Source organism: Hordeum vulgare, chromosome 4H (assembly GCF_904849725.1).
Source record: "Hordeum vulgare subsp. vulgare chromosome 4H, MorexV3_pseudomolecules_assembly, whole genome shotgun sequence".
Classification (NCBI taxonomy): Eukaryota; Viridiplantae; Streptophyta; class Magnoliopsida; order Poales; family Poaceae; genus Hordeum; species Hordeum vulgare.
The window spans coordinates 504,044,814-504,068,810 of record NC_058521.1 but is presented as its reverse complement, the minus strand read 5'-3'; positions in this window follow the sequence as shown (position 1 = coordinate 504,068,810).

Sequence of the window (23,997 nt, the reverse complement as noted above, 5' to 3'; positions counted from 1 at the left end):
TTTATCTTTGTGTTTTGAATGATTTTTTTTGAATTTCTCCCTCGATCTCCAACAGTTACTTTCAAACCTCGTAGGTCGACAAGGACACACACTACTCCAGAGTGGTATGATAATCATGTCTTGGTGGTCATGTTTCTAGACAACAATGAACCTACGAGCTAGGGAGAAGCGATGGTGGGCCCGAATTCTGACAAATGGCTGGAGGCCATGAAATCCGAGAGAGGATCCATGTATGAAAACAAAGTATGGAATTTGGAAGAACTACTTGATGGTCGTAAGACGATTAAGTACATATGGATCTTTGAAAGGAAGACAAACGATGATGGTGAATGCCACCATTTAAGAAAGCTCGACTTGTTGCAAAGAGGTTTCCGACAAGTTCAAGGAGTTGACTACGATGAGAATTTCTCACTAGTAGCGATGCTAAAAGTATGTTGGAATTATGTTAGTGGTTGCTGCATTTTTCAATTATGAAATCTTGGAGATGGATGTCAAAACATTGTTTCCTCGACGGTTTCCTTGACGAAATATTGTATGTGATACAACTAGAAAGTTTAGTCGATCCAAAGGATGCTAACAAGTATGCAAGCTCTAGTGATCCTTCTAAGGACTAGAGTAAGCATCTCGGAGTTGGAATATGCGCTTTGATGAGATGATCAAAGCATTTTGGTTTTATACAAAGTTTATGAGAAACTTGTATTTCCAAGGAAGTAAGTGGGAGCACTATAAAATTTCTGATAAATATATGTAGTTGACATATTGTTGATCGGAAATAATGTAGAATTTCTGGAAAGCATATAGGGTTGTTTGAAAAGTGTTTTTCAAAGGAAAACCTGAATTAAGCTGCTTGAACATTGAGCATGAGGATCTATAGAGATAGATCAAAACGCTTAATAGAACTTTCAAATGAATACATATCGTGACAAGATTTTGAAGGAGTTCAAAATAGATCGGTCAAAGAAGGAGTTCTTGGTTGTGTTGTAAGGTATGGATATTGAGTAAGACTCAAAGCCCGACCAAGGCAGAAGAAAGAGAAAGGACGAAGGTCGTCCCCTATGCATGACCCACAGGCACTAAAGTATGTTATGCTGTGTACCGCACCTGATGTGTGCCTTGCCATGAATCTGTCAAGGGGGTACAAAAGTGATCCAGGAATGGATTACTGGACAACGGTCAAAAGTTATCCTTAGTAACTAGTGGACTAAGGATTTTTTTTCTCGATTATTGAGGTGATGAAAGAGTTTGTCGTAAAGGGTTACGTCAATGCAAGCTTTGACACTAATTCGGATGAGTCTGAGTAGTAAACCGAATTCGTATAGTGAAGCAGTCATTTGGAATAGTTCCAAATGGCACGTGGAAGCAGCATCTACAGGATGACATAGATATTTGTAAAACACACACGGATCTAAAAGGTTCAAACCCGTTGACTAAAAACCTCTCTCACAAGGAAGACATGTGTTAGAGTTGTCGCCTTTGAATGCGCCATGCAGGTTTTTTCATTGTTTTGACCCACGAGACGAAAAAAATGCACACAATGAACTCGATCTAAAAGTTCTTCACAATCCGACCCGTTTAGATACGCGAGAACCCGTGGCATTGCAGATGAATAAGGAAACGCCAATCCAGTGGACGTTGCAGGACATGTGTGCAACGCCAGTCTACTTGACGTTGCAGGCCTTATTAGAAACGCCAAGGACGATGGCGTTTCTGGAGGGCTATGAAACTGCCCAACGCCCGCCCCTTCGCCCACCTCCTCTTCTTTCCTTCTTCTCTCCACAAAAAAGCTCTCCCTCACTACAGGAATTAGCTTCTTTGCCATCTGTGATGGCAAACGGCAAAGAGTATATCATGGACGGCAAAGAGTATATCACAGACAGCAAAGAATCTCATTGTCGGCAAAATTTCTGCGTCAGCCTACGACGGCATTGTAGCTTCTTTGCCGTCTGTCTCACCGAAGCGGACGGCAAAGAGCTTTGCCATCAGCTTTTCTTAAGAGCAGTCGACAAAGTGGTCGAGACGGCAGCCGACACGCGTTGCCTCCATTAGGGGCTAATGGAGGCTTTGCTGTTTGCCTCCCCTCTCTTCTGTGACGTCTGCCTCCCCCCTCTTCTTTGTCGTCTACCTCCCCCTCCTCCTCCCCCCTCCTCCGTGCCGTCTGCCTCCCCCCTCTTCTTTGTCGTCTGCCTCCCCCTCTTCTTTGCTGTCAGCCTCCACCTCCTCCTCACCCCTCCTCTGTGCCCTCTTCTTTGCTGTCTGCCCCCCTGGAAGCAGACGGCAAAGATACTATATGGCAAGCTGCTACTGCCCAGGTTGCACAGCTGGACGCCACATGGCACCTTTGCCGTCGGTCAGCTGATGGCAAAGGCCTTTGCCATCAGCTGGCAGACGGCAAAGAGCCTATATTGTCACATTTTTGTTTATCTTTTCTATTTCACAGCACATATACATATAATTCATAGCACATATATGATAAATAGGTCACAATATAAAGCTCATCAATGCCATTTGTTCATCAACGTACATCCCATATATCGAAAGAACCAACACATACAAAGTTTCATCCATATATACATACATATAGTTGCACATATATTGTTCGTCCATATATACATATACATATAGTTCCACATTGTTCATCAACTCAAATAAAAACGGGAACTAAAGCACTCCAATGCCAGCTTCCATGCATGTAGTACATCCAATCTGCAAAATGGGAATAAGAAAGTCAGAAGAAGAAGAACAACAACATATATATGACAAATAAGCTAAATTGAAGAAGAAAGAGAAGAAGCAAGAAGAGAACAAGGAAAAGAAAAACAAGAAGGAGGAGGAGGAGGAGGAGGGGAAGGAGAAGGAGAAGGAGAAGGAGGAGGAGAAGAAGAAAAAAAAAGAGAGAAGAAGGATAAGAAGGAGGAGAAGAAGGAGAAGAAGGAGGGATCCTTCTCCTTCTTCTCCTCCTTCTACTTATTCTTCTCATCTTCTCCTCCTCCTCCTCCTTCTTCTTCTCCTTCTCCTTCTCCTTCTCTTCTTATTCTCTTCTTCTTATTATTGTTCCTTCTTTTCATTTCTCCTCTTCTCCTCTTCTTGGAGCTAAATTAGCTAAGTATATAATATTAATGAGCTAACCAAGGTTCTTATGCCATTTTGAGCGTATAATGTCTTTTTGGGGTTAATGGGCTAATTATGTCATTGTTGGGGAAATTAAGGCAAGGAGAATATGAAAGAGGAGAAGAAAGAGGAGGAGGAGAAGAAGAAGAAGAAATAAAGAAGAAGGAGGATAAGGAGGAGGAGGAGGAGAAGGACTAGAAGGTCCTTGGCCTTCTTCTCCTTCTCCTCGTCCTCCTCCTCCTCCTTGTCCTTCTTCTCTTCTTCTTCTTCTTCTTCCTTTTCATTTTTCCTATTTCTTCTCCTCTTCTCCTCTTCTTGGAGCTAAATTAGCTAACTATGTCTTTTTGGAGCTAAATGGGCTAATTATCCCATTTTAGAGGAAAACAAGCTAAGTATATAATATTAATGAGCTAACCAAGGTTCTTATGCCATTTTGAGGTCATTATGGCATTTTGGAGCTAAATGGGCTAATTATGTCGTTGTTGGGGAAATTAAGGCAAGGAGAATATGAAAGAGGAGAAGAAAGAGGAGGAGGAGGAGAAGAAGAAGAAATAAAGAAGAAGGAGGAGAAGGAGGAGGAGGAGGAGGAGAAGGACTAGAAGGTCCTTGGCCTTCTCCTCCTTCTCCTCCTCCTCGTCCTCCTCGTCCTCCTTCTCCTTCTTCTCTTCTTCTTCTTCTTATTCTTTCTTTTCATTTTTCCTATTTCTTCTCCTCTTCTCCTCTTCTTGGAGCTAAATTAGCTAACTATGTCTTTTTGGAGCTAAATGGGCTAATTATCCCATTTTAGAGGAAAACAAGCTAAGTATATAATATTAATGAGCTAACCAAGGTTCTTATGCCATTTTGAGGTTATTATGGCATTTTGGAGCTAAATGGGCTAATTATGTCATTGTTATGGAAATTAAGGCAAGTAGAATATGAAAGAGGATAAGAAAGAGGAGGAGGAGGAGAAGAAGAAGAAATAAAGAAGAAGGAGGAGGAGGAGGAGAAGGACTAGAAAGTCCTTGCCTTCTCCTCCTTCTCCTCCTCCACCTCCTCCTCCTCCTTCTCCTTCTTATTCTTCTTCTTCTTCTTCTTTCTTTTTATTTTTCCTATTACTTCTCCTCTTCTCCTCTTCTTGGAGCTAAATTAGCTAACTATGTCTTTTTGGAGTTAAATAGGCTAATTATCCCATTTTAGAAGAAAACAAGCTAAGTATATAATATTAATGAGCTAACCAATGTTCTTATGCCATTTTGAGGTTATTATGGCATTTTGGAGCTAAATGGGCTAATTATGTCATTGTTGGGAAAATTAAGGCAAGGAGAATATGAAAGAGGAGAATAAAGAGGAGGATAAGGAGAAGAAGAAGAAATAAAGAATAAGGAGGAGAAGGAGGAGGAGGAGGAGAAGGACTAGAAGGTCCTTGGCCTTCTCCTCCTTCTCCTCCTCCTAATCCTACTTCTCCTTCTTCTCTTCTTCTTATTCTTCTTTCTTTTCATTTTTCCTATTTCTTCTACTCTAATCCTCTTCTTGGAGCTAAGTTAGCTAACTATGTCTTTTTGTAGCTAAATTAGCTAACTATGTGTTTTTAGAGGAAAACAAGCTAAGTATATAATATTAATGTGCTAACCAAGGTTCTTATGCCATTTTGAGGTTATTATGGCATTTTGGAGCTAAATGGTCTAATTATGTCGTTGTTGGGGAAATTAAGGCAAGGAGAATATGAAAGAGGAGAACAAAGAGGAGGAGGAGAAGAATAAGAATTAAAGAAGATGGAGGAGAAGGAGGAGGAGGAGGAGAAGGACTCGAAGGTCCTTGGCCTTCTCCTCCTTCTCCTCCTCCTTCTCCTTCTTCTCTTCTTCATTTCTTCTTTCTTTTCATTTTTCCTATTTCTTCTCCTCTTCTTGGAGCAAAATTATCTAACTATGTCTTTTTGGAGCTAAATGGGCTAATTATCCCATTTTAGAGGAAAACAAGCTAAGTATATAATATTAATGAGCTAACCAAGGTTCTTATGCCATTTTGAGGTTATTATGGCATTTTGGAGCTAAATGGGCTAATTATGTCATTGTTGGGGAAGTTAAGGCAAGTTGAATATGAAAGAGGAGAATAAATAGGAGGATGTGGAGAAGAAGAAGAAATAAAGAAGAAGGAGGAGGGGGAGAAGGACTAGAAGGTCTTTGGCCTTCTCCTCGTTCTTCTCCTCCTCCTCCTCCTCCTCCTCCTTCTCCTTCTTCTCTTCTTCTTCTTCTTCTTCTTTCTTTTCATTTTTCCTATTTCTTCTCCTCTTCTTGGAGCTAAATTAGCTAACTATGTATTTTTGGAGCTAAATAGACTAATTATCCCATTTTAGAGGAAAACAAGCTAAGTATACAATATTAATGAGCTAACCAAGGTTCTTATGCCATTTTGAGGTTTTTATGGCATTTTGGAGCTAAATGGGCTAATTATGTCATTGTTGGGGAAATTAAGGCAAGGAGAATATGAAATAGGAGAAGAAAGAGGAGGAGAAGGAGAAGAAGAAGAAATAAAGAAGAAGGAGGAGAAGGACTAGAAGGTCGTTGGCCTTCTCCTCCTTCTCCTCCTCCTCCTCCTTCTTCTTCTTCTTTCTTTCTTTTCATTTTTCCTATTTCTTCTGCTCTTCTGGGAGCTAAATTAACTAACTATGTCTTTTTGGAACTAAATGGGTTAATTATCCCATTTTAGAGGAAAACAAGCTAAGTATACAATATTAATGAGCTAACCAAGGTTCTTATGCCATTTTGAGGTTATTATGGCATTTTGGAGCTAAATGGACTAATTATGTCATTGTTTGGGAAATTAAGGCAAGGAGAATATGAATGAGGAGAAGAAAGAGGAGGATGAGGAGAAGAAGAAGAAATAAAGAAGAAGGAGGAGAAGGACTAGAAAGTCCTTGGCCTTCTCCTCCTTCTCCTGCTCCTCCTCCTCCTCCTTCTCCTCCTCCTTCTCCTTCTTCTCTTCTTCTTCTTCTTCTTTCTTTTCATTTTTCCTATTTATTCTCCTCTTCTCCTCTTCTTGGAACTAAATTAGCTAACTATGTCTTTTTGGAGCTAAATGGGCTAATTATCCCATTTTAGAGGAAAACAAGCTAAGTATATAATATTAATGAGCTAACCAAGGTTCTTATGCCATTTTGAGGTTATTATGGCATTTTGGAGCTGAATTAGCTAACTATGTCTTTGTGGAGCTAAATGGGCTAATTATGTCATTGTTGGGGAAATAAAGGCAAGGAGAATATGAAAGAGGAGAAGAGAAACTTACCGTAGTGGTCATCAAGGAGGAGAAACACGTCGAGAAGGGTCGTGCGATGCCGCTTGGGAGTTATTCTGCAGAATAGATATTTTGCAATGTCTCAGTTAGCATGATGACACTCAATTATTAATATTTGTCCGGCAAAGCACACCAAGGACGGAGTTCGGCCTACGGACTCCAAGGGGGTGTACCCATCCCCTGCAGTATGATAAGGTCAACGCATTAGATATTTGAACAAACTTGAAGGCAAAAGCTAAAAAAAGAGTAAATGTACTTACCTATCTCCTTCAGGTTTAATCACCGGCCTCTGCTCGCGGGTAGACGGCAAGACTGGGAGACGTGTACTACCACGCTTGTACACGGTGGCCCCGTCCACCTGCAGATCACCCTCACTCTCCGTAAGCTTATCCGCACCATCCTCGCCCCCCTCAGCCACCCGGACCCTCGGTCCAATCCGGCAACTCGGTCTGATCCGGCCAGGTCTCCCATCCGGGCCTCTCCACGTCGGGTGAAGCCTCGAGAACCATAGTCTCGTGGGCCGAATGCACCTCGACCCGAGGCTGATCCTGGACAGGAGTCTCATGGGATGAATGCCCGTCAACACCAGGCTCCTGGACCGGAGTCCCCGTAGCCTCCTCCGCAAACGGGTCGACCATAGTAGTCCTATGCTCGGGTGAATGAGCTGGTGGTGGTGGCGAGGACGGCTCAACAGTCCTCCTGGATCTTCCGCGGCCACCACCTCTTCCTGTACCCTTCCCCTTCTTCCCTACCCGACCAGCACCTCTCCCAGTGGGCAATGCCGTCGACGAAGAAGAACCCACGGGTGGTGTCGACAGACTGTCTGCCAAGGCTCTACGAAGACATAGGGGTGGAAGGGAAGTACCACCCCTCGTGCGGGGCGGCTGGGAAGAACCCGTCGAGCGCTCTCGACCAGCGCCCACCATCTTTCAACACCTGGTGACCTGCCATGATAAAGATTAAAACAAATTAGTACAACATAAAAAATTGAATAACTGACATGAATAATAATATGTACATGAATAATACAGATTAAAAAATATATAATTTAAGTTGTGAATCTTACAAACTAATAATCATCATCAATAAATGCATCATCATCATCACTATCACGCATGTCTTCATGAATGACGTGCTCGTCGGGTTCAACAACGTGAAGTTGTGAAAGGCCTTTCTTTAATCGTTGAAGCATTGACAGGTCATCCGCATCAGTAACCTCTACGAGTTCCAGGTATTATGGTTCCGCCTCAGGGGTGGAGTCGGATTCATTGTCGCTGTCTACTTCCATGTTCTTGGGTGAAGCACGGCGGTTCTTGAAACGTTTCTTGGAAAGACGTGTTTCTTGGAAGAATTCTCCATCATATGTGTCTCGGTTAATGTGAGGTTCATAATCCTGTTCATTTGGGAGAGGTGGTCTAACATGTGGCGGCACTTCATAAACAACATACCAACCTTCCAGATTCTTATCCGTTTGGCATGCCCACAGTAGATAGAAAACTTGTGTCGCCTGTTGAGCCGTAATATAGACATCGGGAACATCTAAATGGGTGTTTGGATTGATTTCGACTAGTCCTATATGTTCATGAGTCCTTCTAGTCTCCTTCGGCTGCAACCAATAACATTTGAAGACTACGACATTCGGTGGGTTTTCACCATAGAATTGAAGTTCATAAATTGCTTCAACTCTTCCATAATACTCGATAACACCTTCTCCGATAGCAGAGACACCACAATTTGTAGATTTCTGGTCAGGCATAGATAGCTCTTTGCCAAAGGTACGAAAGAGATACCCGTTGATGTTGTATTTCTCGAATGAACGGACCTTATAGTCAAAACCATTAGCGACTTGTCTCAATTCGGCGTCCATAGACTCTGAATTAGCCTACAAGTTTAATACGAAACGATTGTTGCATTAGCCACAAGTTAGACCAAGAAATGAAATGGTGCATTATTGATAATTACCGTTTGTTTGAACCAAGAGATGAAACCGGGATAGCCGCCTCGTGTCTTTGACAGAAGCTCATACTCTTCGACGGAATCATTTTTTATCACCGCTCCATCCGAGAATTTGGCGATATAACGGTTGTTTGAAATATCCGGGAATAAGAGTAGTTCAAATGAATTAGAAGTTACGGGAAAATGTGCCGAGAACTCACTCGATGTATGGCCGCATTTCTGTTAGGTTGTTGAAGATATACAACGAAATGTTCCGCCATTCTTCGACATCCAACGTTATTGGTTTCGAAGCACCGGCTCGTGCAAGCTTCCCTTTGAATAGGCTGAGGTTGGACCCACCTTTTATAGGGTCTTCATCATTGTGCCGAGGCTTCGGATTATGCATATGATGATTTTTGGCTTTGTAGTGTGCTGTCACAAAGTTTGCCACCTCCTCAGTAATGAATGCCTCGTCCATCGATGCTTCAATTCTACGCTTTTACATTTAGCTCGAAGGGTCTTCTGCATCCTCTCAGTTGCATAGCACCAATGATCTTGCACGGGCCCACCCAATCTTGCCTCGGTCAGTAGATGTAAAATCAAATGCTGCATTGGATTAAAGAAGCCCGGTGGAAAGATCTTCTCTAACTTGCACAACAACTCCGGTGCAAACTCCTCCATGTATTCTACCACGCCAGGCGACAATTCTTTCGCACAAAGAACACGGAAGAAATAGCTCAGCTCCGCTAGTACTAGCCATTCATCCTCAGGAATAAAGCCACGTAACATCACCGACATTACCCGCTCTAGACATATGTGCCAATCATGACTCTTGAGACCAAAGATTTTTAATTTTTCAAGACTCGCTCCCCTCTTTAGATTCGCTGCATACCCATCGGGGAACATCAAGTGCATTTTGACCCACAAGATAATTTCCCTCATAGCTGGCCTTCCAAGATTGAACCAGACCTTTGGATTCGACCACTTCTGCTTTCCTTTGCCTTCCCGCATGTTTTGTAACGGTCTATGACATAGTGTCTCTTGATCGACTCTAGCCTTAGTATTATCCTTTGTCTTCCATCTATGTCGAACAATGTACCAAAAACAGCCTCTCCGATATTCCTTTCAGTGTGCATCATTGTCACATCCCTAACCCTTAAGCAAGATAGCATTGTGCTCATGTCTTCTTTGCATTTACATCTAAGAAGTTTCAACAAAACCAACAAAGTGGCAAAAGGAAAAACTCAAAACCCTAGCCACCATTTCAATTAAAGGAAATTTCAACTAGTTCAAAATCAATGAACCCAAAATGGCCTCAAGAAATGTTCAAACTTTCTGCTAAATCATGAAAGTAAATGAGCATTGGAGAAAACTATTTTCTTGACACTTTAAGCATTTTAAATAAATGCAAAAGCCACTGGTTTCAAATTAAAAATTTGAAATCAGAAACTATAATTTTCCAAAAATGTTGAAAGTCTTGGAAATGAGTGGGGATATTATAACAAATATTTCAGGAGGTCTAAAATAGTTTTTACTTTTTGTTTTGGAGCTGAAATAATTAGCAAAGCAATAAATAGCAAAACAGAAAAACAAAAAAACAGAGAAAATGGGAAAAAACTTACCTGTCGCCTCAGCCTGGCCCGGCCCATCTCCCCGCTCGTCCCCTCCCTCGCGCCAGTAGGCAGCAAGAGGTGGCCGCCGCCCCCTCCGGCGCGGCCACGCACCTGCGTGCCTGCCTGGCCGCCGGTTCGCGCTGGCGACGACGGGGATAAGCTCCCAGAGCATCCCCTATCCATTCCCCGCCTCGGTTCTTCCCCTCCTCCCGGATCCCCTCCTTCTCCCTGCTGCCGCCATTAGAGCCGAGCTCGAGCTCGAGCTGCCCGTGCCCCTGGCCATAGGATCCCCTCCCAGAGCACGCCATTAGCTCCGCCTCGTCGCCCTGGTCGTCTCTGCAGAAGCCGAAGCCTCCTCGAGCCCTGCAACGCCCGCAACGCCATCGTCTTCCTCCTCCGGCCGCCGGACCTCTCCCGTCGATTCGTCGCCCCCAGGCCTTCCCCGAGCCGTCTAAGCTCTGCTCTGCACTCCCTGTGAGCATGCGGTCGTTTCCCCTAAGTTTTCCTCGTCGATCCCCTCCTCTAGCCCTAGTTTCACCAGAGCCCGACGAGGACCGCCGCTGCCACTCGTCGCCGGTAGCCCTCCGATGTCCAGCTCGTCCTTCCGAGGGCACCAACAGCTCCAGGACGACGCGTAGATGCCGTAGCAGCTAAGAACTGAGCGTAGATCCCTCTGATTCAAAGACCCCGATGACGCCCGAGCCTTGGCCGACGCCAAGCTCGTCGCCGGCGACATCTCCGGCCAGATCAGCCCCGGCTAGGCGCAGAAACGAAGCTGCGGGAGACGTGTCGTTCCTCTGGTGCTCTCCGCGCAGCATTTGGCCCCCTCTGCGCCGTTTCCGAGCCCCTCCGCCGTGCTGGTGGTCGCCGGAGGCTCCCCGCCGGCGAGGACGACCTCGCCGCCGGTGGAGGTCGACGTGGCAAGCTAACCCAGCCGATTAGTGAGTTCATCACTCGCTGACAAGTGGGCCCAAGGCCAAGTCAAACCTCAGTTAGGGCTGGTCAGCACGGGATTAGTCCCACAGAGGCTGACCAGTGGGGCCCCCGTGTCAGGTTTGACCTGAACAGGTCGGCTGACCTGCTGACGTCAGCCTGATGCAATAAATGGAATTTCCAGTTTAAAACTAATTCAGGAAATTGCTAAAGATTGCAAAAATCATAGAAATTAATCTGTAACTCTAATGAAAATAAATTATATATGAAAAAGTATCAGAAAAATTCAAGGATTCTGATTATGATATTTTCAACTATGTTTGAAAAAGTTACAGGACCCTAAATTGTGAAATAAGGATTAATTCAATTCTTTAATCACTTTATAAATGGAATTTGCAAAAATATCCAAATTTCATTATAAATGCAATTATCACACACTGCCCTAGATATAAATCAGTACCATAACATGAAATTTCATGCATGTTAACATTAGGTTGATCTGAGCATCAGGTCGAATCAATTAAACTGGTATCCGAGAATACCGTTTGAATTGCTATTCGAATGTGATTCAAATCAACTCTAAACCTAAAACATCTTGATTATAATAACTTATCATTTTGCATTCTCATGCCATGCTCATGCATCATTTTGATTGCATATGATTGTTATTGAATGTTGCCATTCATTTCGGTAGGCTCCGCACCCCCGGATTCCACCGAATATCCGTCTGACGGATATCGTTCCTCCTCTGAGCAACAAGGCAAGCAACCCTTTTGATCATCCCGATAACTCCTATGTTCTTGCTCCTGCACCTATTTATTGCATTAGGATCAAATGCTTGAACTGCTTTTGCCACGATAGTTGGACCCACTTCCTTTGCATGACTTAACCTTGTCACAGTAAATAGCCGAACCTTGCAACCTAGCATACCTGGTAGTTGCTTGAGCTATGATGTGCCTTATCCTGCTATGCATGCTATGCTTAGAGTTGTGTATGGTCTATCATCTGGGAGATGAACAGAAATGTGGAATGTGTTCGGTGAGCAAAGGTCGTGTGTTGAACTTGATTTGGTAAAGGTACCGGTGAAAGGCTGTGTAGGAGTGCATGGCGGGTTGTTTCAGTGGAACCGTCCTTAGGAACTGAGTTCCGTGTATGTAATCCAAGACTAGATACTACCACATGCTGGGCCCTGAAATATGACCCCGCTCGGCCTATTAATCGCGTAGTACTCGGTCCAGGAGTTGCAAGTAGTTTCTGGTGTTTATAGAGATGCTGGAGGCCGTGCATGGTGCTGACCTGAGAGGTGGACCGTGATGCGGTAGGCAGTGGCACGGTGTACCAAGTGGCACCCGGGTGGTGGGCTTGGGAACCCTGCGCACATCGTTTGAGGCCGTGGCGGAAACCTCGGCCGGACTTCCGTACGGGTTACTCTCAGATAGGCGATAAACCTGGACTAGGTACTAGTGTGGTTAACGGTCGTGGCCGACTCCCTCGCTGGGCTTCCGCTTGAAGGTTGCCGAGGTGCATGACGTGCACATAGCGATAAGTGGCGAGAGCGTGTGTGACGAAGTACACCCCTGCAGGGTTATGATCTATTCGAATAGCCGCGTCCGCGGATATGGACTACTTGGAGACATATGTTGTTCATAGATAACTTCAATGGCTACTCATAAAATTGTCAAGATAAGCGTGAGTGTCGTGGACGGCATTTCCGTATGGAGACGGAATGATTCCACTATAGTGTATTGTTGTGGTGTTAGTGGACTCGTGTGCGAGAAATCAAGTTGTCAAAACTAATTTCAAAATGCAAGTTGTCTAGCCACGAGTCAAATGCTGGCTTTCCGCATGAAACCCCACAATACCTTTTGATACCTTGCATGAGTAGTTAGTTCTCCTAAAGTCTTGCTGAGTACCTTCGTACTCATGTTTGCTTAATAAATGTTGCAGAGGTTGCTAATGACCCTAATGGAGGGTTCTTCGTAGACATCGACGACGACGAGTAGCTGGTGTCCCAGCTACGATCTGGCCCTACGTCGGCTCTGTAGTATAGTCAGGCCACGTGCCTACTAGTTTCCCTGTCTGTACTCAGACAGTTTTATAACTCTTCCGCTGGCTTGTATTGTATGACTGCTATTGTGGGTCGTGAGACCCTTAATGTGTAATATTATGTGTGTGGCTCTTCCGAGCCTCTTAAATAAAGCTTGTATGGTTATGGTTATGTTGTGATGCCATCAATGTATCTATACATATCAGTATGCCATGCGTACGTGTGTCTTACTTGATATGTATGGGGTTCGAATACCTAGTCATGAACTTTAGTAGCACTCCTTACAAGGAAATGCCCCTTTGTGATCCAACGAGCCTTGGTAGTTCGCTACTGCTCCGGACACATTGGTTGACCGGCATGTGTCCTTCTTAGCTGTTGTGTCTGTCCCCTTTGGGGAAATGTCACGCGACGTAATGGAGTCCTTGTAGCTTGCTACAACTCGTCTACGTTCGTTGATGACCGACACCTGCTTTGTTGGGTCATGTATGACTAGACATGCCGATCCGGGTTCTTTGACATTGGATTGCTAGCGACACTATCGCATACGTGAGTCAAAAGACGCAAACGGTCCCGGCTAAGGTAAGGCTGCAGCCGTGGGGTTAACCGTGCGTGAGACCACAAAGGGATGCGATGTGTTACAGGCTGGATTCCTATGGCTTAGGATCGGGGTCCCGACAATCATGTCGATATTGTGTGGAAGAAGGAGGTCTTTGAAGTAAGGCAGATCCCAGAAGCATGGCTTGTGAGTCTAGGCGTGTTTTGAATTATACCCCTTGAAATACCCTGGACGCTCTGGATTAGGCTCGAGGGCGTTTAACTGATCCAGGATCTGTTGGCCTGTCAACGCAGGTGGTGCCAAGTTTTTGACAACTTTACCTTTGGTAGAGTTCTTCTTGTCTTTTCTGAACTGATGGTCAGGATCCAGGAACTGTCTATGCAAGTCAAAGCAAGAATACTTCCGACCCTCCTGCAACCAATGAAACTGAAGAGCTGCCTTGCATTGGGGGCACGGGAACCTTCCATGCACACACCATCCAGAGAATAGCGCATACGCTGGCAGGTCATGCATAGAGTACAAGTACCACACATGCATTTTAAAGTTTTCTTTTCTAGCGACATCGTATGTCTTGACCCATTATCCCAAGCTTCTTCCAATTCATCCTTAAGCGGTTGCAGGTACACATTCATATTCTTCCCCGGATAATTGGGCCCTGGAATTATCAACGTCAGAAATATGTTCTTTCTTTGCATAATCTGCCCGGGGGGGAGATTGAGTGGAATGACAAATATAGGCCAACAACTGTATTGGGTTGCCGTCATGCCGAAGGGATTAAAACCATCCGTGGCGGCGCAGACTCGAGGATTCCTTGGATCTTCCGCTTTATCCTGATGCAATCCATCGAAATGTTTCCACGCTTCCCCATCCGATGTGTGTACCACCATCTTACTCCCATCCGCATCTAGTTCGGTTCTTTTGCCCAATTTGTGCCATGTCATATGTCTGGTTGTCTCTTCGACCATGAAAAGTCGTTGAAGTCTTGGTACAATTGGCATATACCGAAGAACACTAACTGCGATTTTGGTCTGCCTCTTCTCACCCATATCGTTGTCTACCACAAGATACTTGCAAGACTTGTAATTGGGACAATAGTCCAAGTGTGCATACTCCTTCCTAAATAAGACACATCCTTTTTCACATGCATCTATCTTCTCATAGGGCATCTTAAGTACACGAAGTATTTTGTCCAACTGGTACAGGTTTGCACGCATGACATGGCCTTTGGGTAGGAAGCGTCCAAATAGTGGCATCATCGCGTCGTAGCATTCTCTTCCCAAGTTGAACTGAGCCTTCAGAGCCATTACTTGTGCAATTGCATCCAGCTGACATAGCTCAGTGTGCTCATGGAGAGGACGTTTTGAAGACTCCAACATTTCATCAAAGGCCTTTGCAGATTCCTCCATCTCATCTTCCGATGTAACATCCCAATTTTCCTAATTGGGAATGTTTTACATTGTAGCTAAGGATCTATGCATATTGATTGAAATAAAGTTTTCATTTGAATTCTTTCGACTTTTGCTTTTGCATTTCTATTTTTCCTCACACGAGAAATGCCGGGAAAATAATCTCTTGCACGCAAGAGAGAGAGCGGAGGAAAATGACCCTCCAAAGTGCGGGGCATTTCTGAAATATTTGGAGCCAAGAAATCCAAAGTTTTATCGTGAGAATATTTGCAAAAAGAAATAAAGCATTTAGGGGATTTTCTGAAAAAAACATTTTTTAAAAGTTTTTATTTTTGCTTTGGAAAAATGTTAATCGAGTAGAGGATATTTTTCTAATTTTTTTGGTATATAATACCCCATATTAAATATTTTATTTGTTTCCTTTTTATTCCCTTTTTGTTTCTGTTTCGGAAAAAGACTAAAATTAGGAAAGGTTTTTTTTAAAGGAAACCGCAGCCGGCGCGTTTTAGAGTGGGCCGAATCCCACCAGATCCGGGATCCGAGATCCCTACGGATCGGCTGGCCGACCCGAGCGCCCCAGCTCTCCTCTCTCTACCGCGTGGGCCCCACCACTCGACCTCTCCCCCACCTCAGTCTCCTTCCTCCTCTCGCCCCTCCCCTTCCTAAACAAACCCCGACCCCGAGCCCCTTCCCAGTTCGCTGGGATCCACCCGGGATCCCCCTGCCCCTTCCTCCCGAGCGCCCCTCTCCCCCTATTTATACCCCCCCGAGCTGCCGCACCACGTTCCCCACCTCACCCCGCCGTTCCGCCGACCCAAGCCCCCTGTTGCAGCCGTCGCCGGAGCACCCGAAGCTCAGCCGCCTTCGGCCGCTCACCGCACCGCCTCCGGCCACCCCAACCCCTCCCCGACGCCACCATCGCGCTCGCCGCCCTCGCCCGCACCCTCTAGAGCCCTCGCCGCCGCCGGAGACCCTCTGCAGCACCGGCCCCGTCCTCGCCCGAGCCGCCGCCGCCGTCAAGCCCTCACCGGAGCAGAGCCCGCCGGTGAGCACCCCATCCCCTCTCTGTGACCGTTAGATCAGGAATGCACGCTTCAGATTAGATCACAAAATACCCTTTCGGTTTTCTAAACAAAACCGAGCCGGCTTATTCACTTAACTATTAGCCGAAGCGGTTCTTGTTAGGCTTCGCCCGTTTGCTCCTAACACCCGCGGCACACAGCCCCGCAGTCAATCTGGGACTGCCACGTAGTCTGTTAGCTATTGTTTTATTTTTCTGTTTAATTCCAAAAACAGAATAGTTTCAGTTTTGTTTTGACCATAGCTTTTGATCCCGAAGTCCAATGAGGTTGATTCTTTTTCCAGTAGATCCTCAATTTTTATGTAGTTTTTAAAAACATATAATTTGTCTATGTTTGAAATTTTCAAATTTGAATTAGATCAGATTTAGTTTAAACCTTGTTTTGCTTATTCCAGGAGTTTAAAAAATGATTTTGAGTTGATTCTTTTTGCTACTGCTTCCTAGTGATTATATATTACTGTGGTAGAAGTTTCAAAAAATTTCAAATATTTTTACTTGGGTTTTTAACAGAAACAAGTTTCTGCCTTAGTGACGTGTATTGAATTCTTTCACTTAGGCCATAGCCAATCTTTACTTGTGATGTTATTTTTACTTGTTGCTTGATTGTAGTGCTTATGGTGTATTTGTTTGTACCGGTAGATCACCCGGAGTGCGAAGCTTGTTACTTAGAAGCGCTCGATCAAGACAATTATCATCAAGGCAAGTCATCTTGATCATACTATTTCCTATGTTTTCGATGCATGGTAGTTTCACCTTTCTTTGCCCAATTGCATGCTGCCTAGGTACTTGGAAATTTTAGTATAGGTTGTAGTATCATGTGGTAGGCACACAACAACCCCGATACTGGCCCCGGGACAACAATTTTCTTATTGCTATGCTTGAGTAGACGGGATTTCAGTTGAGTGCATAACACGAGTGATGCAAGGTTGATTAAATAATCAAGACCGGTTAAGACAAGATTTTCAAGACCTCGGACGCAATGCAACTCTGGGTGAAGGACGGTTGATCGGCTCCCTGGAGAACCCGATGGATGACCCGGGATGCCGGAGAGGCCATGACATCCTGCGGAAAGCTTCACCCAGGCTCGAAGGGACGGACGGAGACTTCAAGACCCAAGGCTTACCTGCACAGCCACAAGTCATTATGGGCTCTGGCTTGGTTGGACAACGCGGCGACTCTGGACAGGCGGTGCTAGCAGATGTAGAAGAATGGTAGGAATGGATGGGCACCGACAGGGATTCAGAGGGATCCGTTGAAAGACCATGTTTTGATCATCCGGTCTTCAAACACCCTGAAGTGCGAGGACATACACGGAGGCGATCAAATCTTGTGGGGAACGTGTGTAAAACTCTGCAGAGTGCCCAACCTAATCGATTAGCCGTGTCCACGGTCATGGACGACTTGAGCCGAAGGCATTGAAATTCCCCTGAACTCCCGACACAACTTAATAATGATGTGGGTGTTAACAACAACTCGGGTACGAGAATTGGTTGGCGGAACCATCTCGTTAACAACAAACCATGTAATAATATTTTGCTTTCAGCCCCTCTTGTTGTAGGATAAAATTGGATTTAGGCAAAACGTATAGCCCCACCTGCCAAATATGCATGTAGAGATAGTTGATTATTATTTTACTCCTCTCTTTGATGACTTGCCGGCATATTCCATATTTTGACCTACACGGCTACAACGTATCATGTTGCAGAGTACTTTTCCGACCAGGAGTAAGGCTACGATCTACGCTCAGCGACATGCCCTGGAGTCGGATGGACTCGTCTACCTGATGCTTCCGCTAGTCTTCGTTAGTTATCTCATGAGATGGCCTTCAGCCACTATATTGTAATCCTTTATTGTAATAATGTACTCTTTATGAGATTTTGATTAATAAAGCTGTGTGATTGAACTCTTGAATATATACATTATGTACTGAGTGTGTACCAGCATGATCTTGGGATGGTACGGAAACACCAAAGGCTTGACTCGTCTTGAGCCAGGTCGCTACATCCGAATCCCGAGCATCATCAAAGTCTTGCACCATGTCATCGATCCCGGTACCATGCTCGTCCGTGCGTCGACGGACCACCTCAGCTCTTGTGCGTTGTATAGACTCACCATGAAATGTCCACATCGTATAATTAGGCTTAAAACCCCTCCTCTGCAGGTGTTTAATCATTACAGCCTCCGTCGTCTTTTTATAGTTGTCGCATCCAGGACAGGGGCAATAGTTTCTTTCCTGGCCATTTGCGAATGCGGCTTTCACAAATTCCTTTGTTTTTACAAACCATTCTTTTGTCATCTCTTTCTGACTAGGGTGACCGGTATACATCCACGCACGATCACTCATCTTGCCTAGCTACTAAAGACAGAAGAAATATATTTATATATAATTTAGCATTTATATTCATCGGTTAATCAGGTTCGCCATTTTTATTACGTCCAGGCAACCTACACGCTAATAGGTAAAGATAGGTCCTAATCCCACCCCAGTATGTGTAGATTGGGTTCGTATTCCCATGCTCTGCTCCGGATCCAACGCAAAATTTTGGCAGCACCTCCCCGCTGTTCTCCGGATACACGTCTCCGCAATAAACAGAGAGAATGTGCATCCGGAGAAGGATGCAAAGACGGATCCAGAGCACAGCATACGGGAAAACGAACCCAATCTACACATACTCGGGTTGTCCATGGATAATGTTGGACAATTCGAAAGATGGCGGTTATGAATATGCAAACACATGCATATTTATTGATGTCATCCTTTGGAACGGGAGACGCATACTGGTCACGCATACTGATAAATTAATTTAATTACCTAAATCTAGAAAGTTTCATCCGGAAACCGAGCCACAGTAAATGAAGGGGCGGGGAGGAGATGAAATTTGTACTGACCCACGAATGCAGGGGCGGAGCTCGTACAACGCACGGGGAGGTCTTCGCACAGCACACCTCACAGCGACGAGACAACTATCACATGTAAATCCACCCGATCAACACAAATATTCTAATTATGTCATTTTAGAGGAAAAAAGTTAAGAATATAATATTCATGAGCTAACCAAGGTTTTTATGCCATTTTGTAGCTAAATGGGCTAATTATCTCATTGTTGGAGAAAATAAGGTAAGGAGAATAAGATAGAGGAGAAGAAAGAGGAGGAGGAGGAGAATAAGAAGAAATCAAGAAGAAGGAGAAGGAGGAGGAGGAGAAGAAGGAGGAGGAGAAGGTATTCTTCTTCTATTCTTCTCTTCTTCTTCTCTTCTTCTTTTCTTCTTCTCCTTCTTATTTTTGTCTTCTCCTCCTCCTCTTCTTCTTCTTCTTCTTCTGCTTCTGCTTCTCCTCCTCCTCATCTTCTCCTCTTCTCCTCCTCCTCCTCCTCTTCTTCTTCTTCTTCCTGTTCTTTCTATTAAGCTAACTAACTAACTAACCTAACCAACCAAGCTAACTAAACCTATTGCTAAACCTAGATAGTACTAAACAGCAAAACAATAACAAAAACAGAATCTGCCACTAAGTAACTAAAAAATAATCTAGCTACCACTAAATACCAAACAATAAAAAATCAACTTCTTCTTCTTTTTTCTCTTCTTCTCCTTCTTATTTTTTTATTCTCTTCTTCTCTTCTTCTTCTCTTCTTCTTTACTTCTTCTCCTTCTTATTTTTTTCTTCTGTTCTTCTTCTTCTTCTTCTTCTCCTTCTTATTATTTTCTTCTCCTCTTCTTCTTCTTCTTCTTATTTTTCTTCTCCTCCTCCTCCTCCTACCCCTCTTCTTCTTCTCCTCTTCTCGTCCTCCTCCTCCTCCTCTTCTCCTCTTCTCCTCCTCCACCTAACTAACCAAGCTAACTAACTAACCTAACTAATTTAACAAGCTACCACTAATTAACAAAACAAAATATACCACTAAACTACCTACTAATTAACAAAAATAATGCGGGTGCGGGGGGGTGGGAGTGTGGGGGCTCACCGGGAGGGGCAGCTGTGGCGGGGCCAGGGCTATTGGGTGTGGCGGGGCGACGCCGGGGGCGCCAGGGGCGGCGGCGCGACGGTGGTGGGGCAGCGGCAGCGGGGCCGACATGGGGCAGCGGCGGGACGGTGGTGGTGGCACGACGGTGGCGGCGGGGGCGACACGGGCGGCGGTGGGGGCGACAGGGGCGGCGGCGGGGGCGATAGGGGCGACAGCGCGACGGGGGCGGCGGCGCGACGGTGGTGGCGGCGGCCGGTGGGCGTCGGGGATTGGGAGAGAGAGAGAGGGGCGCGCGGGGTGAGCCGTTACAGAGAGAGAGAGAGGGGAGGGGTGGGGGAAGGAGCCGTTAACGGAGTTAGCTCGTCGTCGTCCGCCGGCGGACGGCAAAGAGTCTAGACTCTTTGTCGTCTGCCTCCGGACTCTTTGCCGTTCGCTAGCAGACGACAAAGAAGGGACTCTAGTTTGACCTAACCACCCCGCGGTCAGGTGGGCCCATCTACATCTTTGCCGTCCGCTGTGAGACTCTTTGCCGTCTGCTAGCTGACGTCAAAGATGTCCCTGATGGCAAAAACACTCTATGCCATCAGCCAGTGCTTTGCCGTGAGCTTTGTTGAAGCTCACGGTAAAGACACTCTTTGCCATCAGCTAGCAGACGGCAACGACTAGGCCGATGGCAAAAAACTGTTTTCCAGTAGTGCCTCCTAATCCAGATCCCCCCCCTTCGATCTCCCTCCTCCCCCAACCGTTTTATTGGTTCTTTGGGCAAATCGAAGAGGTCGGTAAGCTCCTCCAATCCCTCCAATTAGTTTTTGCAATGACTTTCTATGTGTGTAGCTTTTTCTTGCACTAGGTGTTGGGGATGTTTCCTGTTGCTAACCCGCCCTTAATGGGCCGGGTCACCAAAGGGGTGACTCACCTTTGGCCATGTGTCTAGTGGCCCAGGAGTTGTGGGGCGGTTCGAGAAGACCGTGCGGATGATGGAACGACAAGGAAGCTCTTGGTCGTGGGGAGCACGGCGACTTAGAGATAAGGAAAACTTCCAAGTGTAGGATGGCAGGACTTTGTAAACCCTAGGGCCTCGACCTGTATATAAAGGCGAGTCCCGGGGAAAGGTCACGCGAGTTAGAGAGAATCGAGAGCTAGGTCAAGCGAATTACGCCCTCCTTGTAATCGAAACCATCATCAATCTACACAAAGCATGACGTAGGCTTTTACCTCCTCACGAGGGGCCGAACCTGGGTAAATCTGAGTCTTGCTTTCGCTCACCCCCTTTCAGTTGCCACCAAGGTGCGATGGCTCCATCTTTAAGTCCTTGCACGAGGACATCTGCCGTGACAAAACCACGACAGTTCACGCCCATGGTGGGGCTAGCGCACGATGGAGTTGAGTTCTCGAAGGGAGCCCTATCAGGGTTAGAAAGCTATGATGTCGGCATCATGACCAAGAGTCGCTGTGGGAAGTACTACATCAACAACTCACTATGGGAATCGGAGGCCGATTCCGTCGAATCTGGCTAATGAGTCCCCTTCGGCAAGATCAACATCTTCATCGGCATGATCGGGGCGCCTGTTCCTGAGCCGAATACCTCCATCGACATCGTCGAGCCGGCCAGGTACGTCCTCCCCATCACACAGTGGAACAAGAGCCGCCAGGTTTTCGTCGGCTTTACGCAGGGAGGCGACTCGCAAGACGAAGAGGCGGGCCAGGACGTCACCCCGTCAATTCCGATGGCGAGTCATCCATGGGCGAGACGGCGTAGATCCACCCCCTTGAGGAAGGGCAGCTCGGGGGGTTATCGCTGGCGATGGATCCCGAAGTCCTTGAGAGATCTCGCTAGCAAATCGCCATCTACATGGCGGGATCAGCACAGCCTCCTCATAACCCGACTGGCAACAACGAGACCGGAGGAACGTCCAAACCCCCAGCTCAAACCATGACGGAACTAGCAACAGAGATAGCCAACCTTATGGCAACCCCGATCACGTCTGAGAATCAGGAGTCGGTCAATGCTGAGCCGGCCAAGCTGCGGGAGGCAATGGCCAAAGCACAACGCGACATGGAAACAGAAGCCGCCAGGATCGAGACACAGCGAGCCGCGGTTGCCGTAGAGACCCATCGGCTGAACACCGAAGGCTGGCGGCTCGGGATACAGCAACGCGCGTCCGACGCCGTCCATCAAAGAAGACACGACGGGCGCGTCCCGGCCGATTTACACCCAACTCGCCTCTTTGACACCCCACGCACCCCTGGGGCGGGTCCTGATCGGCCTCTGCAAGCCGCCCCGAGGGGAGGAACGATTCCACCACCCAATCCACCGCGGGATCAGCCCATGGACGCTCATGCGACACGATTCCAGACACCGCGGGGTCACTTTTCAAAACCCGTCGACAACGTGCTGGCCGCAACCCGCCACCTGGAGTCTCTTCCGATTTACGGAAACACCCCGGCCGAGATAGAAGCCAGAAACGCCATCGAGATGCTGAAAACGGTGTGGTCCAGCACGCGCAGTATTCCCATAGCCTTGATCGGCTACACTCTATGCCTCAGGCGAGTCACACCAGAAGTCGCCACGAGGATTTCCCCGCAGTGACCAGCGGGCCGCGACGGCTCCCCCAACATGATCCGCTTGGGATGCCTCACACACGAGCCCACGATATTGTGGATGCAGCACGAGCCGCGCGCCACATGGAGACAACGGCCATGGCGGGTCAGGTCTATCCGGCCTACATACCACCGACGCCCGCGCCCCTGGATGGTGGAGGCAAGCACATCGGAGTGTTGTGTCTCGCGTCGTCTTTGCGCAACGAGCGCATGCCAAAGGACTTCAAAGGACCCAGGAAGGTTCCCAATTACTCGCCAGATCTCGAGCCCAGGTCGTGGATCGAGAGCTATGAGCTCGCGATGGATATGCTGGACGTTAGCGAGGCGGTTTGCACGAAGTACTTCACCATGATGCTCGAAGGGGCGGCACGCACTTGGTTGAAAAATCGGTCGCCCAACTCTATCAACACCTTGGCGGAACTGAAGGAGAGCTTCATCAAGAACTTCACAGGGACCTGCAAATGCCCGATGACCATCGTCGACTTACAGCACTGCGTACAGCGGCCGGATGAGTCGACCCACCACTGGACCCGGCGGGTTGCGGAAGTTATTCATTCGTAGGAAGGTATTTTGGCGGCTCAGACAGTGTTGATCCTGGAGAAAAATTGCCACTACAAGCCTCTGCTGCTGAAACTAGGGAGACTCAAACGAAAGGTACAGGACATGGGCGAACTGATGGACGCCCTTACCAGATATGCTGAGTCGGATGACACTAAGGATCCCGGGGAGGTCGACGATAAAACCGGAGCTACCCGCAAGGGAGAGTTACAAAAGGGCCAATCCTAGTTCCAGAACCGGGGAAATAACCACCATGGCGGGCATGGCAAGAAGCGGCAGCAGGAGGGTCTTGTGGAATTTGTGGCTAATACTAATACTGGCAATTCAAACCCGCGTCAGAAGAAACGGGGCTTCAGTGGGAAGAAACTGCGTAACTACCATGAAATGCTTAAGGGCCCGTACCCACAGCACGCCACAGCTGATGGACCAGCGACTCACTCATGGGAGGATTGCTATGTGATGCAAGAGTTCCGGGCTGAGGCGCTCAAAAGGAGCCAAGGCGGCGAGCAGGGTCAGCGGCAGGAGCAACCCGGCTCGTCCGGGTCACGACATGTCACATTCGGGGGCTTCCCCAACCAGGGACCATAGGGCGGGTCGCAACATAATGCCGGTCAATACCAAGTTCACAACCAGAAATATCACCCACCGGGAATATTCCAACAACCTCCCCCGCAATGAGACCCACAGCGACAGGAGGACCGGGGCGGGTTCCAAAACAACCCCAAGCAGTTGAACAGCGGGCAGTACCACGTGTTCACCACTAACACGTGTAAACGGGATTGCAAGGTAAAGCACAGAACTTTTGTAGCTGAGCCGGCGCTTCCTCGATACCTTCACTGGTCAGAGCAACCCATACGTGGAGCCGGGAAGACCATCCGCCCCGGGTCGACAACCCTCGCGACTTAGCCCTGGTAGTGGCTCCTCAAG